Here is a 19,335-nt window from a genome sequence, read left to right as displayed (position 1 = left end):
AGCAGCCTCTACCTCCCCTGTTAAAGCCTTCATTAAGCTCTAGTAATGGGGCACTTTCCTGGTGGTCCAGTAGTTGAGACTCTGTGCTTCCAACGCAGAAGGTGTGGGTTTGATCCCTGCTCGGGGAACTAGGATCCTGTTGAGTATAGGCAAAAAAAACCCTCTAGTAATGGACTCATCTGTTTTTTCTCATCTGTCTTCCACTCCAGCACTGTGAGCTGTAAGATTGGGGTTGTTTTCCTCACTACTGTATTTCTAAGTGCTAGAAACCAGAGGAGATACACAGTAAATATTTTTTTAATTATTGAATAAACCATTATTGGTGAGATCATTTCCTCTGTGATTCTGAACTGCTTATCTCTCTTCTTTTGATCAACATTCTAGATGGCCTATTTCAACAGGACTTGGGGAACAAGGGTGGTCTCATCACTGACCACTCATTCCCCTATAGCGAGAGCTGCATTCATTTAAATGATTCCCAGAGATAGTGGAAGCTTCTATTAATAGTCTGCAGTGACTCAAAGAAATGATAGCATTTTTAAGCTTGAGAAAATCTTGGGTCTATGCAAGCTATAGCAAGCAGTAGCTGAATATGCAGTGTCCTTCATTTTGTTATTGTGTTGAGGAACTTTTGAGATGATAGCAGGTTTCATCAAGCCCCATAGAGGCTGAAACAGGTATATAGCCATTTGCGTTATTCCTAGGAACATGGTATTTACCAACTCTCTATTGGCATTGATTAGCTTGTTCACATAAATTTCTGAGGTGAACTATTTTTCAGAACTGTTCTCAGAAAGTAACACCTGTTTCTGACCATGGGCAACTGAGCATCAAAAGAAAAAAGGGAAGGCAAGGAGGAATGTTTTCCTGGGTGTCAGCACAACACACCTGGCTGTATCCATCACTGGGAATTTACACCTTCAGATCCAGTATCAAGTATAAACCACTCCCAGAGTAGATCTTGCACTTAAATCAGTATAATTTGTTTATTAACATTAAGCTACCAGGAGGGATCCAAGTCTCTTTCAAAACTCACACATCAGGAACATCCCTGGTGGTCCAGTGGTTAAGAATCTGCCTTGCAATGCAGGGGACATGGGTCCAATCACCAGTTCAGAAACTAAGATCCCATGTGCAGCAGAGCAACAAAGCCAGCATGCCACAACTACTTAAGCCCACGTGGCGTAACTAGAGAGTCCAAGCATCTCAACAAAAGATCCTGCATGACCCAATGAAAACCAGATACAGTCAAATACATAAATATTTTTTTAAACCCTCTCATTTCACTTTTTAAAGTCAATGACACAGATCTTGAGTACAGTAAATTCTGAAATTTTGCAAGTGTCAGGTTCTATGTCCATGGATGTAACAAAAAATAGAACTACACTCCCATTTATGTTGTAACAATTCTCATTTACTCTTTCTGCTAAACTTGGTCCAAACTGTGTGGCTTTTTAGTCACTGGTGCTTATGTCAAGAAAGAAATTCTAGTGACAAAAATAAGTTGCATTCAACTTGGAATTTCATAAGATTATTCCATTTCCAGCAGGATGGCAGACTAGATGCCCTAAATGATTCTCTTACTAGAAACAAATAAAATGATGGATAAAATAACAGGAAAGAAAGAAATATTCAGGTCTCCTAACTAAGTAAAAACCCTCTCTGACAGAAAATAACAGCCTGATTCTCACAAAGATTTATAGCCTGAATTGTGATTTACAGTTTGCCACTGAATCAAACAAATAAATAAATAAAACTTCTTAAGATAACAGTTTTATTTAAAATGGTGATATTGTCTCCTAAATGGTTGGCAGAAGAGAGTAAAATCTAGGACACAAAAATTCCCATAGATAAAGATCCAAGAAACTTTACATTTAGAATGGATAAACAGCAAGGTGTATGGCACAGGAGACTATATTCAATATAATGTGATAAACCATAATGGAAAAGAATACAAAAAAAGAATGTATATATGTGTATAACTGAGTCACTTGGTTGTACAGCAGAGACTGACATAACATTGTAAAGCAACTACACTTCAATTAAAAAAAAAAAAAGACCCAGGGAAAAGGAGTAAGTCACAAAAGAATCTGCACAATTCCTTGCACAAGGAAGCAAGGCACAATGAATAGGAGATAGCAGAAACAACAGGGGAAAAAGATCCCCAAAGACTTCTGATGTTGGAATTATTAGAGACAGACATAAAATAATTATATTTAATATGATTAAATAAATAAATGTGAAAGCTCAAAATATGAGTAAAGAACAACAAACTCCACAGATGAAAAAACAGATTTTAAAGGGAACCAAACAATTGACATGTACACACTACTATATTTAAAATAGATTACCAACAAGGACCTACTCTGCAGCACAAGAAACCCTGTTCAATACTCTGTAATAACCTAATTGGGAAAAGAATAGGAAAAGAAGAGATTCATGTACATTATAACTGAATCACTTTGCTGTACGCCTGAAATTAACACAACCTTGTTCATCAACTATACTCCAATATAAAATTTAAATAAAATAAAATGCAGGAGTGAAAATAAATACATACATGAATAAAGAGAACCAAACGGAATTTCTAGAGATCAACAATTGAATTGTAAAATATCAATGGACAGGAATAATCGGTTAGCTATACCCGAGGAGAGAATTTGAGAATGGAAAGAAACATACAAAAAAATTCAGGAAATATCCCAGACAGAGATGAAAAATATGAAATAGAAGTTAAAAGGCATGGAGTATAGAGTGAGGTCTAACTATCATTCCAGAGTGATGTACTAGAATACGTAAGAAAAACTTTGTCAGGATAATGGCTGGGAATTTCCCAGAATGCTTAAAAGGCACAAATCCAGAAAAACCAAATGAAAACAAAACAAAAAGCAGGACGGAAAAAAAAGCATTCTATACCTAATCATAGCCACAAAACACCAAAAGACAAAATGCCTCCAACAGCGCACAGACGGAAGGTGCGCCACCCATAATGAGCTAGCAGGTAGGCTGACAGCTGACTTCTCAACAGCAGTGAGAGAAGCCAGAGCCAGTGGGGTATCTTCAACAGGCTGAGATAAAACAGTTGACAACCTATTATTAACGCCCTTGAGAAAATAATTTTCAGACAGGTAAAAACTGAGAGAATCTACTACCAAAGAGCTCACCAAGGATTAAAGGAAGGACTCTATTTCAGAGAAATGGTAACAAAGACATTGGTGATAGAAGGATAAAATTAACAACATTGATTGTTTATAACTGATTACATTGATTGTAATGTTATAAAAATCAGTGGGAATAATTAGCCTAAAACACCATTTTAGTACCTTACAAATAGTGAGAGGGTGGAGGGTGACCAGAATTAAAACATTCTAAGGTTGACACTTCCCTGACAGTCCACTAGTTCAATCCCTGGTCAGGAAACTTAAGATTCCGCATGCTGTATGGCTAAAAACAACAATAACAAAACTCTGAACTCTTCGCAATTTTTGGAAGGTAAAATTATTGAACAACTATACACTCTGACACGTGTTCACATTAAAATAATCGGAATAACCACCAAAATAAGAGACACAGAGCTTATTATTTCTAAGTTCAGGTCAGTTCAGTCGCTCAGTCATTTCCGACTCCTTGCGACACCACGAATCACAGCATGCCAGGAGTCCCTGTCCATCACCAGCTCCCGGAGTTCACTCAAACTCATGTCCATTGAGTTGGTGATGCCATCCAGCCATCTCATCCTCTGTCATCCCCTTCTCCTCCTGCCCCCAATCCCTCCCAGCATTAGAGTCTTCTCCAATGAGTCAACTCTTCACATGAGGTGGCCAAAGCACTGGAGTTTCAGCTTTAGCATCAGTCCTTCCAAAGAATACCCAGGACTGATCTCCTTCAGAATGGACTGGTTGGATCTCCTTGCAGTCCAAGGGACTCTCAAGAGTCTTCTCCAACACCACAGTTCAAAAGCATCAATTCTTCGGCGCTCAGCTTTCTTCACAGTCCAACTCTCACATCCATACATGATCACTGGAAAAACCATAGCCTGGACTAGATGGACCTTTGTTGGCAAAGTAATATCTCTGCTTTTCAATATACTAATTAGTACATGTGAAAGACTCAAATAAGGGAAAACTTAATGAATTTGAAAGACAGCAATATTAAAGAAGGGAGGCAGAAAAGGCGGCACAAAGAGAAAGGACATAATAAGATTTATTTATACAATCCTAATATTTCAATAACCACAATAAATGAAAATGCATTATTTTCCCACTAAAACAAAGCAAATATCACACTGTATTTTTTTAATCCACTGTTTAAAGCTGGTACTTTTAAAACATAAGAATTACAGAATGTCTGAAAATCAAACTGATGATCAATGAAATAAATCATTTAGTGTTTGTGTTTTCCCTGAACTTTCTAGTTTTAGAGTCAGGCTACAGGGAAGTGGTCCCCACAGTCACTGTAAATAAGCAGTTACTAGGCAACCACTTGCAAACAGTGTGTCTATCTATGTGTTGCTGAAGTTCTGAGAGAAGAAAAAAAAAAGCCACCTCAAATCTTTTTAAGCTCAAAACTTTATGAATTTTCTAGCCAAAGATTTTTTAATTGTTATGGTTTTTAGATCTCACACATGAAATATACTTTTCTTTTGGAAAAGTACCTAAAAATCAAGATTTTAAGAATGAGATCATTCTCTATTGTTTACTTCTTGGATCATCCTGTTCATCAACCAAAGGAACCCAGAATCTAACACTCTGGCAAAGTTACTCTATTATTTATTTTCTGTTATCACATGTCGCAGAGAATAGAAAGAGCCCATTAAGTTCCTACCTATTTAAATGAATAGTAACTCTCTAAAATACTCAAGCACATATTCTCAAGCTATCCATAAATCTGTCTTCAGTTTTCTCTGACAGTGTACATGATGAAATGGAATTTGAAGTGCTCAATCTCTTCACCCTCAGGGGTCACTGAAGTGCTTCCAAGTAAGACAGCCAAGCAAGCCAGTGCAGTCACTTCTGCTAACTCTCCTATGGTTGCCACGGGGAGAAGGGTTCACTTCAGTAAGTTCTTGTCACCTATCACTACGGAATCATAAAATCTAAGAACCAAAAGAGACCACAGGGAACTTTTGGTCTGATCGTCTCTAACTCAAAAACTGCAAAATCTGAGACGCCAAGAAAGGAAGTGTACTAGCTAGTTAATTGGGAAAGAAACAAGAACCCATGTTTCTTAACTCCCTCCAATTCAGAGCTTTCCATTCCTCCCCCACTTTCCGTTTATCATGCTGTTGATAAAGCCTTAAATGCTTAATAAGAAGGATACAAACTGTTGGCTGGAGGGAGCTTTCTATTTTCAGGACTCATCAGAATGATGGAGTCTAACTTTTTTGGGTCATTAAGCTCAGTGAAACAGATGGCAGTTTGTCTGGGTCCACATTCCCTTTCTGAGACACATGAGCACGCCCTCCTGACAACCCCATCCTCTCCACAGGGAGTTCGAAGGCAGATCCCAGCAGACGTGGGAAACCTGCAGGGCTGGCAGTCGTGCTCAGACTGTCAGCTCATTTCCCAAAGGCAGCATCAAATGCTGCTAGTTCTTGGCCACATTTTCTCCCGGTCATCATTTAAGTGAAGCAGTCTTTTATATTTAGACAAGATGAAACTCTTCCTTGATGTTTCCTTTCATTCTGCTCATGTGAAAGACTGTTGGAGAACTTAAAGAGGGTCGAAGATAAGCAACTGAAAAGCCCAAAGGATGGGAAGTGGTTTCTCTGTGGCAGTTAAGTGAGGTGGGACTGTTTATCTAAAGAAGAGACAGCTAAGTGCAGGAAAAAATACATTAAGGAGGAATTGCCTCATTAAAAAGCAAAATGCTAATCTTTAAAGTAATTTCAAATTTGGGTTTCTGAAATGTTATATTGCCACCAGAAATAATAATAAACTATATTTGATAAATTCTGTATTTTTGTGATTAGCTCTGTAAGAAATGGTCAGTGTGTTTTTCAGAGTAGCTGTGCCATTTTGAAACTATTAACAGTGTTTCCCCACATTATTGCCAGCATTTGATATTGTCAACATTAAAAGAAATAAACAATTTTGGTAATTATGTGGTTCTTATAGCCTAAGAACTTTTTGTGTAATCCAAGGTCATAAAGTTTTTCCCCAAGTTTTCTTCAGGAAGTTTTATAGTTTTACCTCTTATATTTAGATATAACCTTGATTTTTTAGTCTAAAATTAAGTGTGAGGCACAAGCCAGGGAATGGACTTAGAATCCCTTGACAAAAAAAAAAAAACGTGGGGGGGGGAAGCTTGGTCAATAGTTGTTAAGGCAAATAGTATTTTATTTTGTTTTGCTTTGGTTTTGCAATTTACAAGTAAAACCAATAATCATTTCAATATTTCTCAACATTCTGTGTATATTACATACAAGTAGGAATTGTGGGCAGGGAAGAATCTCAAGAAGTAGCAGACCCACTGAACTTTTTCCTAATGTGTTTCCATTTAATTAAGAAGATGAAACATGAGAATTTGAATAATAGAAACTGTTTTAAAAGCTGCACATATTTCACTGAGAAACATAATGTACAGAACCCGTGATCCTCAACAAGGAAGAAGCCCGGTCCTTCTATGGAGATATATTGAAATCACCGAGAAGACTTTCAAATTATACATGCTTCCCACCCCCGGCCCCTGCACATATACCTACACACAGACACACACACACACAGACACACACACACACACACACACACACACACACCCCTACATACTGAAATTCTGGCAAAAAACCTCCCGTTTCCAACTGAGGGTAATATTGGCTGCTGTTACCAAAAGGGCATATTTTAACTCTCAGAGAAGCCTTGGGAAAGTTGTGAATCACTGCTCTAAGTGCTTTGGGAGTTGTCTACCGAAGATTCATGATGGTTTTTAATTGGGTCTTAAAACATAGGGTGCAGATAGAGAGGATGGAGATCATTTCAGGTTTTTTTTTTTTAATAATTAAGAGACAGGCAGGAAAATGACCAGGAGATGTTTACTTCCCTTGGAGCACACGTTAAACCAGGGAGATGAGTCTGGAAGGCTAGATTAGGGTTAAATTGTGGATTGTAAACGCCATAAACATAGGGGCTTTGCCTATCTTGTTCACTTCTAGATGCCCAGCACCCACAACAGTGTCTTGCACATCACAGGCCCTCATGAATGTTGAATAAATGAAGTCTTGACTGTCAAATTAAAAATCAAGGACATTATTTTCCATATCTAGGCAGTGTAGAATAACTGCAGACAGTCATGGAGACACTAAGCCTAGAGTTCCAGGAAGAGATCAAGGTGAACCCATAAGTATGAAAAGCTAAGGTAAGGTATAGAGAGAAGGCAAAAGTCAAGAACCGATGACCTGGAAGCAGAGAAGGGGTGAGGGTGAATAAAATAAGATGGGAGGGCTGTTAGATAATAAAAATAACAAACATAAAATATCACTTTATAATTTACAAACTCTTCCATATACATAATAACAGGTAAAAAAGGCATTGCTTCTCCCATGTTACATAGACTTCAGTGGTGGGATAGTAATAATAAAACATTACCAACCTGAAGATAAGAAAAGAACCAAGCTAATTAAAGAAATTAAAAGTAATATTAAGAATAAGGGGTGAGTCAGTCTGGACAATCAGGAAACAGGACACACAGGAATTTGAAAAGGGAAGGTTTTATGTAAAGAATTATTAACTTAGGAGAATAGCTTTAAAAAGATGTAAGAAAGATTCTAAAGTATACCTAGGGCTGCTGGACAGTGCGTAAGAGAGAGAAAACCTGGAGAAGGTCCACTCTCCAAGAGCAGAGTTTAGATCTCTTTAGAGAAAAGGACGCTTGCCACCCCCGAGATGACAGGGATGTTTACTGGGTTGTCACCCCCCAGCCAGAAACAATCTTCCGGGGTACAGATGCTCCAAGGCCGACAGGCGGATGCATAGCGAGGGTCTGGGTACCACTGCTGACGAACGTCAGGAACGTGCCAGCGTCCAGGCGGGAGAGTCACGGTTAGTGGCCAGCGGGGCCTGGGCCGGGCTGCCAGGTCACCAAAGGACACTGTGTGGCGAGTAAGGAGCGCACTGGATATCCTCTTTCACACACAATCTTGCTGAGTCCTTCAGCAGGAACCGGCAAAAGCGTTAACAGCGCCCGGAAACCAGACGCCTCCTTCTTCCTGCAGCGTCTCTCCAGCGCTCTCTACCGGTTAAGCGCAACATTGCGCTCAACCTGAAGAAGAAATGCTGGAGACAGCACCAGTCCATTGGGAGTTGAAAAGGAACAAAGCGTAGCTCGCACTGTGGGTTATTCGACTTTTTTCAGAGTGCCTGTGCGTGACTGAGCTGTTCTGTAAGTTCCACAAACCAGAGGCGTTGAGAGAAGCGGAGTGGGGAGAGGAAGGAGCAGTGATAAGAAGCCTCAGGTTAACATTCAACCAACCTGAGAGGGAAGGGAGAGATTTTATGTCCCAGCATGTCCATATAAAACCCCAGAACGCAGTAAAAGTCGAGCCTGGGTCTCCTCCCTAAACCTGGTCTTTCCCAACAGCAAGAGGCACTGAGGATTTTGACTGACCAACCCATAGTTATTTGCTCACCTGCCTGGCCAGAGAGGTGGGTGACTGTGATGGGTCACTACATCATTCGGTCACGAAATAGGTGGAGGAAATTTTCCCAAAGGGAGGTCGTTATGATGAAAATGAGGGACAGGGATGCCTAAAACCCTCTGACCTCTATTATGGGGGCACAGATGAAAACGGAATAAGTCTGTTTCTTTGCAGAAGGCCTTTTGTTGCTGTTTTGTATTTGTTTTTTATTGTGTTACTACATCAACATCCTTTTGTGAGCCCCATATTAACTCTAGGTAGAGCTAGATGGAAATCACTGAAGGAAGCCACACAAGCCTGACTCTGTCAAAATGCATCAGTGGCCTCCCTCTCTCACTCACTGTACTGTCACCATGGAGCAGTGATGTTTTGAAATAGTGGGAATCTTCCATTCTCTGTTAGTTGATACAAATGATATGTGAAAGCAAAAGGCTTCTAACCCTTAAATATTGCTCTGAACATAAGTTAGAAATGCTAATGGGCTGAGCTTAAATGTTGTTGCTTTTACCTTTAGGCAGTTTGAGGTTCAGTAATGTGATATCCAGTTACCCAAGTGAGCCATGGATACCAGTAAGAAACACAGAGGAGCCTACCTCGCCGCACCTCTTTGTTGTCCGTGAATTGGATCAGAAGAGTTTCAACCATATCACGTCTGGGGCTGGTGCTAACATCTGTCTCTGTGAATGTGCTGGCTGTGACAACTCACTATTCATGCGAAGAGATCCAAACTCTTGATAGCAAGCCAGACACAGGTGCTATCATTGGAAAATTATTCTATTATCCAATTCTTCCATATGCTTTCCAAGGGAAAATAAACTAGTTTCAGGTAAGCATTTAAGTATCTTTAACCATCTGTTCAGCACTGTGTTCTTGCAGTTATTAAGAATAAACAGGGATCATTAAAAAGAATGAAATTGTGCCATTTACAGCAACACGGAGGGACCTAGATTGTCATACTGAGTGAAGGAAGTCAGACAGAGAAGCAGAAACATTGTATGATGTCCCTTATATGCAGAATCTAAAAAGAAATGGTACAAAACAGAAATAGACTCACAGACTTAGAGAATGAACTTATGGTTCCCAAGGGGGAACATAGCGGGGAAGGGAAAGCTAGGGAGTTTGGGATATATAGATGTGCACACTGCTATATTTAAAATGGATAACCAACCAGGACCTACTGTATAACACAAGGAACAAAAATTTAAAAAATTAAAAAAAAATGTTTCAAGCTTTCCAAGTTGTCCGTGTAATAATTTGTATGTAGGTGTCTCAGAGCACTAACCAAGAAATGAAGTTATTTTAAAAGGCTCATAAAGAAATTTTCCTGTAAGGAACTTAGTTCAAGAAGAAAAACAATTCAGTATTTGAATTTAATAGAATATAACATTTTTAGACACAAGTCTTAATTGTCAATCATTAAATAGTTGCTAGGTTTTGGTAAATTTTTTTTTACTATAATATTTGTCCAAGTAGTTTAATAAATTTTAGTGTTTGTTCTATGATTTCTACTCAAAGTTTGTTTTTCATAAGGACTTTACGAGCCTGAGATGAAAGAATGTCTATTTTCAGGGTTTAAAAATACTGGTTTATGATTAAACTGACGTTTCTGTCTCAACAGAGATCTTTAACTCCTGTTTCAGTATTCTGTCACAGGAACAGAGCAAGCAAACAAACGTAAAACGTCTTCCTAAAGGCAAGTTCTTTATTTCACATGTAACTTAACAGGTCACACTGGTTCATAATGTTAGACTGCCAAGGTGGCTAGAATATAACCCTTCTATCAAGACCTTGCAAGGACTGCCTTTAGAAGATGAAGGAAGAGATTTCCAAATCACGGCGCTGGTGTCTGGGGATTTCTGTTTCCAGCAAACGCGAACAGCCTCCATCACCTCTACCCTTCATGTGCTGGACAGGGATGACGTAAAGGAAACAAGCTTGATTCCGTCTCCAAGTGGGTGAGTGTCCTCATTTTAAAAAGTACCAGGACAGCTGTGTGAGATGCTCAGCCTATGAGTTTAGTCAAGAGCAAAGACAGGACATGACGAAGCAAAACCTTGCCCTAGAGAAAGAGTAAGGAATAGAAGACCACCTCAGAAGGAAGTAGACACATTTCACAATGTTGCTAATAAACAGGCTCTTAGAGCAAAGCTTATTATGATAATTCCTTGAATTGGAAGACAAACTCTCCAAATACGTGAACTCTTGGGAACTTTTTATTTCTCATACCATTTTATTTTACACTCATGGACCAAACACTAACTGAGAACAATCCTCCTTTTCTCTTGCAAAAGGCAGCAACCTGAATACACGTATGCCTTGTAGGCATAGAATACATCAGAATATTATAGTGACAGTAAGGGAGGAAAACTGGGAGACTGGGCAACAAGAATGAAGGGGTAAAAAGGAACACTGTATATTTTATATGATTTTCATTTTTGTGCCTTCTGACTCTTTTATTGTGTTCATGTATTACTCACGGTTTATAAGGTGTCTTTGCATGTTCCATGGCATATGGTTTTGCTCATTTATCTACTCATTCATTCATTAAGAATTTAGTGAGTGCTTACTATTTGCTACATCCCGAAGAGGCCTGGAGCAGGAGATAATAGGAATAAATTGTTGCCAAAGAACTCAGTCTAATAGTGCAGTAGGGTATGTAGGAATGTAATAAAGAAACTGTAATATAGTGTAACGAATGCAATAACAGAACCATATGAAATATGTAGACGCTAATTTGCAGCAACACTGATGGACCTAGAGAAGATCATACTAAGTGAAATGTCAGACAGAGAAAGACAAATATCACACGATACCATTTGTATGTGGAATCAAAAAAATAATACAAATGAACTTATTTACACAACAAAAACATAGAAGACAAAGTTACGGTTAATGAAGGGGAGAGGGAGGGATAAATTAGGAGTTTGGGATGAGCAAATACACACCATATATATATAAAGTAGATAATAAACAAGATTCTACTATAGAGCACAGGGAATTATATTCAATATCTTTCAATAACCTATAATGGACCGGAATATGAAAAAGAACATATATGTATTTGTATATATAACATATAAACACTCACATTACTGTACATCTGAAACTAACACAACATTGTAAATCAACTGTACTTCAGTAAAAAAGAAAAAGTTATAGAGGCTAAATTAGTAGCTTAACCCAGCTGAGGGTAGGATGTTGGCAAAACTTTTTGGATGAGATCATGTCTATGATGGATTTTAAAGTTGAAGTTAGCTAGTTAGAAAAGGAGGCACTATAGTCTCAAAGAAGGACCTCTTTGATGGTTACAAAAGCATTACACAGAATGATATGTGTGGGAAACCACACAAAATTTGGCATCGCTGGAACACAGGGTGAGTTGGCCAGTGGCGGGAGATGAGGCTGCAGAAGTTAGCAAACCCTGGATCTTGAAAAGTCTTGTGGGCTCCCTGGCACCTTTGAAGGTCTTAGATATGAAGGGAAGAAACAGAAGCCTTCAGAACAGAATCTAATCACTTCACCCTGGAAATAAAATCTATTTTCCTTGTCTTAAAAGGCCTAAAAAAAAATTTTTTTTTATAATTTTGGGTTTGGCATGCCTATTCATTTCAACAGTAAACCAGGGCTGTATGATGCTCAGATCCTCTCTGGATCTGTGAGGATTATTACTTGGCATTTCATTCAGTAAAGCCAGGACCTCCTAGAGACACTAGCCTCACGACCCCAACTCTGGACTGACGTCAAATCAGGGTCTATTACTTAAAAGAGTGTATTTAGTAATTGCGGGAACTACAAGTCAATACTTCCATTTAAGAGGAGATCTACCATTCATTTAGAAGAAAAAGAGGTGAGATAAAGAAGTATAAGAGAACAAAGAAAAAGGAAGGTGCATGGAGAAGAGGGATACAGGAGGGTGAAAGGAAAGGATGGATGCAAGGAAGGAAAGGACATGAGGTAGATGAAAGGGAGGACACAGGGCAGAGCACAGGGATGGGAAGGATAGGACAGGTCACCGGAAAAGAGAAGGGACAGAAAGGAACAGGACAGGTGCAGTAGAGTGAAAGGCTTTTTTTGTGCCAGGCGACTCGCGAAGCGTCCTATGTCAGTTCATATTCAAAATATCTGGGACTTTCCTGGTGGTCAGTGGGAAAGACTTTGCCTTCCCCTGCAGTGGGTGCGGGTTCGATCCTTGGTCAGGGACTAAGATTCCACATGCCTTGAGGATGAAAATGCAAAACATAAAACAGAGACAGTATTGTAACAAATCCAGTGAAGGCTTTAAAAATGGTCCACATTCCAAAAAAAGAAAAATCTCTGAAAGAGAAACTACTATACCCATTTTCTGTTTGAAGAAACTGAAACTCAGACCAGTTAAATAACTCAAAACTTTCAAACTCCAAAATGACTTTCCCACTGAAATTCTTATCTTCTGACTTGAAGTCGTCAAACACCTGGGTTTGGATCGGGTACTTACTCTGTTCCTTTGGACATTTCACTTAGCTCTTTGAATCTCAGTTTCTTCAACTATATATTGGTCGTTTAGTCACTAAGTCGTGTCCAATTCTTGTGACCCCATGGACTGTAGCCTGCCAGGCTCCTCTATCCATGGGATTTTCCAGACAAGAATACTGGAGTGGGTTGCCATTTCCTTCTCCAGGGCATCTTCCCAACCCAGGAATCGAACCCAGGTCTTCTGCACTGCAGGCAGATTCTTTACCAACTGAGCTATGAGGGAAGCCTCAACTATATATTAGGGATTATAATAATTGTCCTCCATCCTCTCCTAGTTATTGGACGTAGCAATAAACCATGTGAGAATATTATATACACTCCTCCAGGGAATCGTCCAGACCCAGGGATCAAACCCAGGTCTCCTGCCTTGGCAGGCAGGTTCTTTACCATTAGCACCACCTGGGAAGCCCATATCATTCTAAATACACTCTGAAGGCCCACATAAAAGTAACGGGTTGTTAATAAGGCAACAATTCACTCTGTGTGTTCTTTTAAATTTTCAGTGTTAGGGTCCAAGGAGGCTCAAAGTTTTCTACCAACGTAGCTGACATCACTGTTAAAGCAGCTGCCGAAATTCTTGGTATTGGAAACCATCTCTTTTTGGTGCACATACTGGCAGACTATTTCCACTTGGATCCATCATGAGTGACTATGAACTCCTTCAGAAGCAAGATAAACAAGCACCTTTGGAACCTTCCAGTGTTGGCTGCAGATCCCAGGTACGTCATTCCTTTACAAGGTCCCTTTGTACAATTCCACTGGCCTATGGACCGTGAGGTTTCTACAACACTGCCAGAACTAATGCAGGTTTTTCAACAGCATGCTTCCTCTAAGTGTCCTGCCCAGATTTTAGGATATAAGATTACAGGTTGGAGATTACCTCAAAAACCTCAGAGAAGACCCAGACAGTTAAGGGCTGTCCCAGTGACAACGATGGGGCCAAATGAGATAACAAGAAAACCAAACAAACCCTTCTCTGTTTCATAATCTACCTTAGTGACGTCTTGGATCCCTAAAGATGTGTCTGTGCCTGCTCAGTCGCATACTCATGCCCGACTCTTTGCGACCCTGTGGACTCTAGCCCACCAGTCTCCTCTCTTCATGGGATTTTCCAGGCAAGAATACTGAAGCAGGTTGCTATTTCCTCCTCCAGGGGATCTTCATGACCCAGGGATCCAACCGGCGTCTCTTGCATCTCCTGCATTGGCAGGCGGATTCTTTACCACTTCGCCACCTGGGAAGGCCCCTAAAGATGAGGCCTCATCAATTTCTGGCTTATTTGATCACTTAAGACAGATCACTCCTATCCTTGACCCTGACTTTATTCCAGGTACCCCAAGGTATGCAAAGACAACAAGGCTGCTGCATACAGTAGCAACACAGAATTCATTAAAGAGAATTCTCCTTGACAATAAACCTTGAATATTCTTTTGCTTTCCCTGAGGTCATTCCTTCTATGGTATCAACAGCTACTTCATTCACACATTTTGACTTCCTTCAGAGTAGAATTACCATATCAATGTTATTAGGAAAACTAGACTCAGCAGAGTAGGGAATAAAGGGGGCACAGCTTGATCCACAGGACAAAAAGACAAAGGCATCCTGTTTTATTTGACATTGTCTAAGAGTCAGTTAAATAAGCAGGGTGACAATATACAGCCTTGACATACTCCTTTTTCTATTTGGAACCAGTCTGTTGTTCCATGTCCAGTTCTAACTGCTGCTTCCTGACCTGCATACAGATTTCTCAAGAGGCAGGTCAGGTGGTCTGGTATTCCCATCTCTTTCAGAATTTTCCACAGTTTATTGTGATCCACACAGTCAAAGGCTTTGGCATAGTCAATAAAACAGAAATAGATGTTTTTCTGGAACTCTCTTGCTTTTTCCATGATCCAGCGGATGTTGGCAATTTGATCTCTGGTTCCTCTGCCTTTTCTAAAACCAGCTTGAACATCAGGAAGTTCACGGTTCACGGATTGCTGAAGCCTGGCTTGGAAAAATTTGAGCATTACTTTACTAGCATGTAAGATGAGTGAAATTGTTCAATAGTTTGAGCATTCTTTGGCATTGCCTTTCTTTGGAATTGGAATGAAAACTGACATTTTCCAGTCCTGTGGCCACTGCTGAGTTTTCCAAATTTACTGGCATATGATGCTGGGAGGGATTGGGGGCAGGAGGAGAACGGGACGACCCAGCATGAGATGGCTGGATGGCATCACTGACTCGATGGACGTGAGTCTGAGTGAACTCCGGGAGATGGTGATGGACAGGGAGGCCTGGCGTGCTGCGATTCATGGGGTCACAAAGAGTCAGACACGACTGAACGACTGAACTGAACTGTACTGAACTGAAGAGTCAGTTAGTCAAGCTTGGTATTCAAGAGCCCTGCTTGCTTCATCCCAGTAGTCTCATTCTCCTGGGTCCTCTGTCTCAGAGGAAGTAATGTCAGATAAAGACTCACCTTCTGAGGGACTATCTTCAATGACAACATTGCTCTGCAAATGGAGTGGCTTTGACCCAGTCTACCGGAAAAGCTTTGTCCAGTCACCTAATATCCTCCTGATAGCTTCAGCATCAGCAAGGGCAGCCTCCCATCTTCCCCTTGAGTTTAGGTAGTTGCTCTGGTCAAGCCAGCTGGGACAGAAGCATCTTCATGACCATAGTCATGTGTCTGAGACTCCTGAAGTTTCTCAGAAGAATCATTCATTCTCCACTCCTGCAGAGACATTTTTGCCTCTTAGCATGAACGTAAATACAAAATTTGCATGGGACAGTACATTTGACTCAGCTCTTTGGCAGTGGCAAACAGCTTGTTTCACCAACAACCAATTAGAAGAAGACTCATCATCTGATGTGACTATGAGAACTCGATCTTATTCTAAGGATATCTCATCATTGATGCATTTATCAGATTTATCCCTTTCTGAGCTGCCCAAATTGGTAAATACATTTGAGCTACCTGAAAGTATGGGCTCAAAGACTGTACTGCATTTTCCTATCGACTGATATTCAGGACATTTAGTTTTTGGCAAATTCTCCAGAACTAACCAGACTTCAACAGGCAACATAATGTTTAACCTGGATTCTACTGAAATGGCGATAAGTCACTCATAAACCTCCCAAAACTTATTGACAAGATATGGGACTGTTTCTGATGTTAACAACATGCAAGGTAAGATTGTGGTAGTTGCTTAGTTTTCTATTTGCTATATTTTTCAGTGAATCTTTATACAGACAGGTAGTAACCAGCTAATGTTGGTTAAAATATTCAGATTAAAAGAGAGTAAGATTAAAATATAGTGCCTGATGTCAACTGTGGTGACATTATACTTTTTTTGTTTTCTTCTCTTTATAGTTTCTGTATTTTCCAATATTTCTACAAGGAGTGTAGTGATTTTCAGGAAGAATAATTTGTAATAAAATATTATGTAAGAAAATTCAACAAAATACAGTATCCACTATGGCTGATTCATGTTGAGGTTTGACAGAAACCAACAAAATTCTGTAAAGCAATTATCCTTCAATTAAAAAGAAATAAATTTTCAAAAAAATTTAAAAAGACATGATATCCATTTTCTACCCTCTATACATTAAATACAATTCAGATTTACCGAAGATTAACAAAACTGGAAGGAACGTTAAACCATCACTTAGGCCGTGCTGTCTAGTTATTATTATTCTTAAATTATCTCAGAAGGACAGTATTCATCTGTTGCAACCTTGTGGTTTCTCATCATTAGAAAAAGTCTTGCTAACAAATTTAATCTCATCTGGTAAAGTTAAGACCATGTTCTCTCCCATCATATACTCTAAACACAAGCAACATTGATTAAAAATTCAGTATCTATAGTCAGAAAAGGGTTTGAAATCTAGTTCTATAATATACTATTGTGTGACCTTAAGGAGCTACTTAATTTTATTATTTCATTTTCGTCATTTATAAATTGAGGATAATTATTATCCCCATATATTTGTTGTGAAGATAAAATGAAATATACACTTAGCACAGTGCCTGGCATTGGATGAATGTTTTTTAAATGTAACCTGTTATCATCTCTGCCCATCTTCTCTTTTCTGAACTAGGTAACTCATATTTGCTAGACCCTGTTTCATATTGAAGCATATTTGAATGATAACTTCATGGAAAATTTCACATATGATTTTTAATTCTGGGAGAATTCCTATGTTTGAATTAAACATTTAATTTAAATTGATGCTCACCCTTTTATTTGGATTCACTCCAGAGTTTTCAGTTCAGTTCAGTCGCTCAGTCATGCCCAACTCTCTGTGACCCCATGAACCGCAGCACACCAGGCCTCCTTGTCCATCACCAACTCCTGGAGTTTACCCAAACCTATGTCCATTGAGTAGGTGATGCCATCCAACCATCTCATCCTCTGTCGTCACCTTCTCCTCCTGCTCTCAATCTTTCCCAGCATCAGGGTCTTTTCAAATGAGTTAGCTCTTCGAATCAGGTGGCCAAAGTATTGGAGTTTCAGCTTCAACATCAGTCCTTCCGAAGAACATCCAGGACTGCTCTCCTTTAGGATGGACTGGTTGGATCTCCTTGCAGTCCGAGGGACTCTCAAAAGTCTTCTCCAACACCACAGTTCGAAAGCATCAATTCTTCAGTGCTCAGCTTTCTTTAATAGTCCAACTCTCGCATCCATACATGACCACTGGAAAAACCATAGCCTTGACTGGACAGACCTTTGTTGACAAAGGAATGTCTCTGCTTTTTAATATACTGTCTAGGTTGGTCATAACTTTCTTTACAAACTTGGTGAAACAAGCAGTTTGCCACAGCCAAAGAGTTGAGTCAAATGTGCTGTCCCATACAAATTTTGTATTTGCGTTCATGCTAAGAGGTGAAAGTGTCTCTGCAGGAGTGGAGAATGAATGATTTTCCTGAGAAACTTCAGGAGTCTCAGACACATGACTATGGTCATGAAGATGCTTCTCTCTTGCTTTTTTGATGATCCACTGGATGTTGGCCATTTGATGTCTGGTTCCTCTGCCTTTTCTAGAACTAGCTTGAACATCTGGAAGTTCATGGTTCACGTATTGCTGAAGCCTGGCTTGGAGAATTTTGAGCATTACTTTACTAGCATGTGAGATGAGTGCAATTGTGCAGTAGTTTGAGCATTCTTTGGTATTGCCTTTTTGGGGGATTGGAATGAAAACTGATCTTTTCCAGTCCCATGGCCACTGCTGAGTTTTCCAAATTTGCTGGCATATTGAGTGCAGCACTTTCACAGCATCATCTTTTCAGGGAAATCATTTAGACAAAATATAACCAGTTTGTCTCTCGCTCAATATGAATTGCTTCTGCAACAAAGATGCTGAAAACATGTGCTATCCATTCTGAAGCTCAGAAACCTGAGGACATGTCACCCCGAGGTAAGCAATTCTATCGCCAAGGAGGGAAAGCTGATGGAACTTGAGCCTGTTTGGAACTTATCTCCCTGGTAGTTAGAACATATACTGCTAGGCTGTCCCATGAAATATGCAACAGTGCTCAGATCTCACTTCAACATAGTGTTTCTCTTCATTAAGTAGTTGCCCCATTCTGTCTTCTAGATTCATTCTTTTCTTCCCTAGTATGATGCTCTTCTTTCCAACTTAGTGCAACTTACAATATCTAAAGCCACCTGCCTTTGTTATATTGCAGCATATTTCCATTTTTGCAATAATCAGTCACCTCATCTTCTTTCTCCAACAACACCAAACCTTTGCTGTGCAAAACTTAAATTGTTTTCTGGCTTCTATGAGATTTAAGTGTATTCATTGAAATTAGAATACTAGTTATTACTGTGTTTCTGTTTAATTATATAACTTTCATGTCCTGAACTTTAATATTTTCTTTTTTGGCTGCACCAGTTTTTAGTTGGAGAAGGCAATGGCACCCCACTCCAGTACTCTTGCCTGGAAAATCCCATGGACAGAGGAGCCTGGTGGGCTGCAGTCCATGGGGTCGCTAAGAGTCGGACATGACTGAGCGACTTCCCTATCACTTTTCACTTTCATGCATAATGTTCTGTTATACCAGCGTATAATAGTAGAGCCTGGTCTCAGGTGGTTAATACAATTTGTTCAGTGCTGCTGGAGTTTAGGTAGCCAGTGAGTTTAGCAAAAAACAAACCAATTAAATTGCAGCTAGCTTTCGGAACCCAAAGGATAATCATTTACTG

The sequence above is a fragment of the Capricornis sumatraensis genome, chromosome 4 (assembly GCF_032405125.1).
Source record: "Capricornis sumatraensis isolate serow.1 chromosome 4, serow.2, whole genome shotgun sequence".
NCBI classification, from domain to species: Eukaryota; Metazoa; Chordata; class Mammalia; order Artiodactyla; family Bovidae; genus Capricornis; species Capricornis sumatraensis.
The sequence above is the reverse complement of the archived record's forward strand: the minus strand, read 5'-3'. Positions refer to the sequence as shown.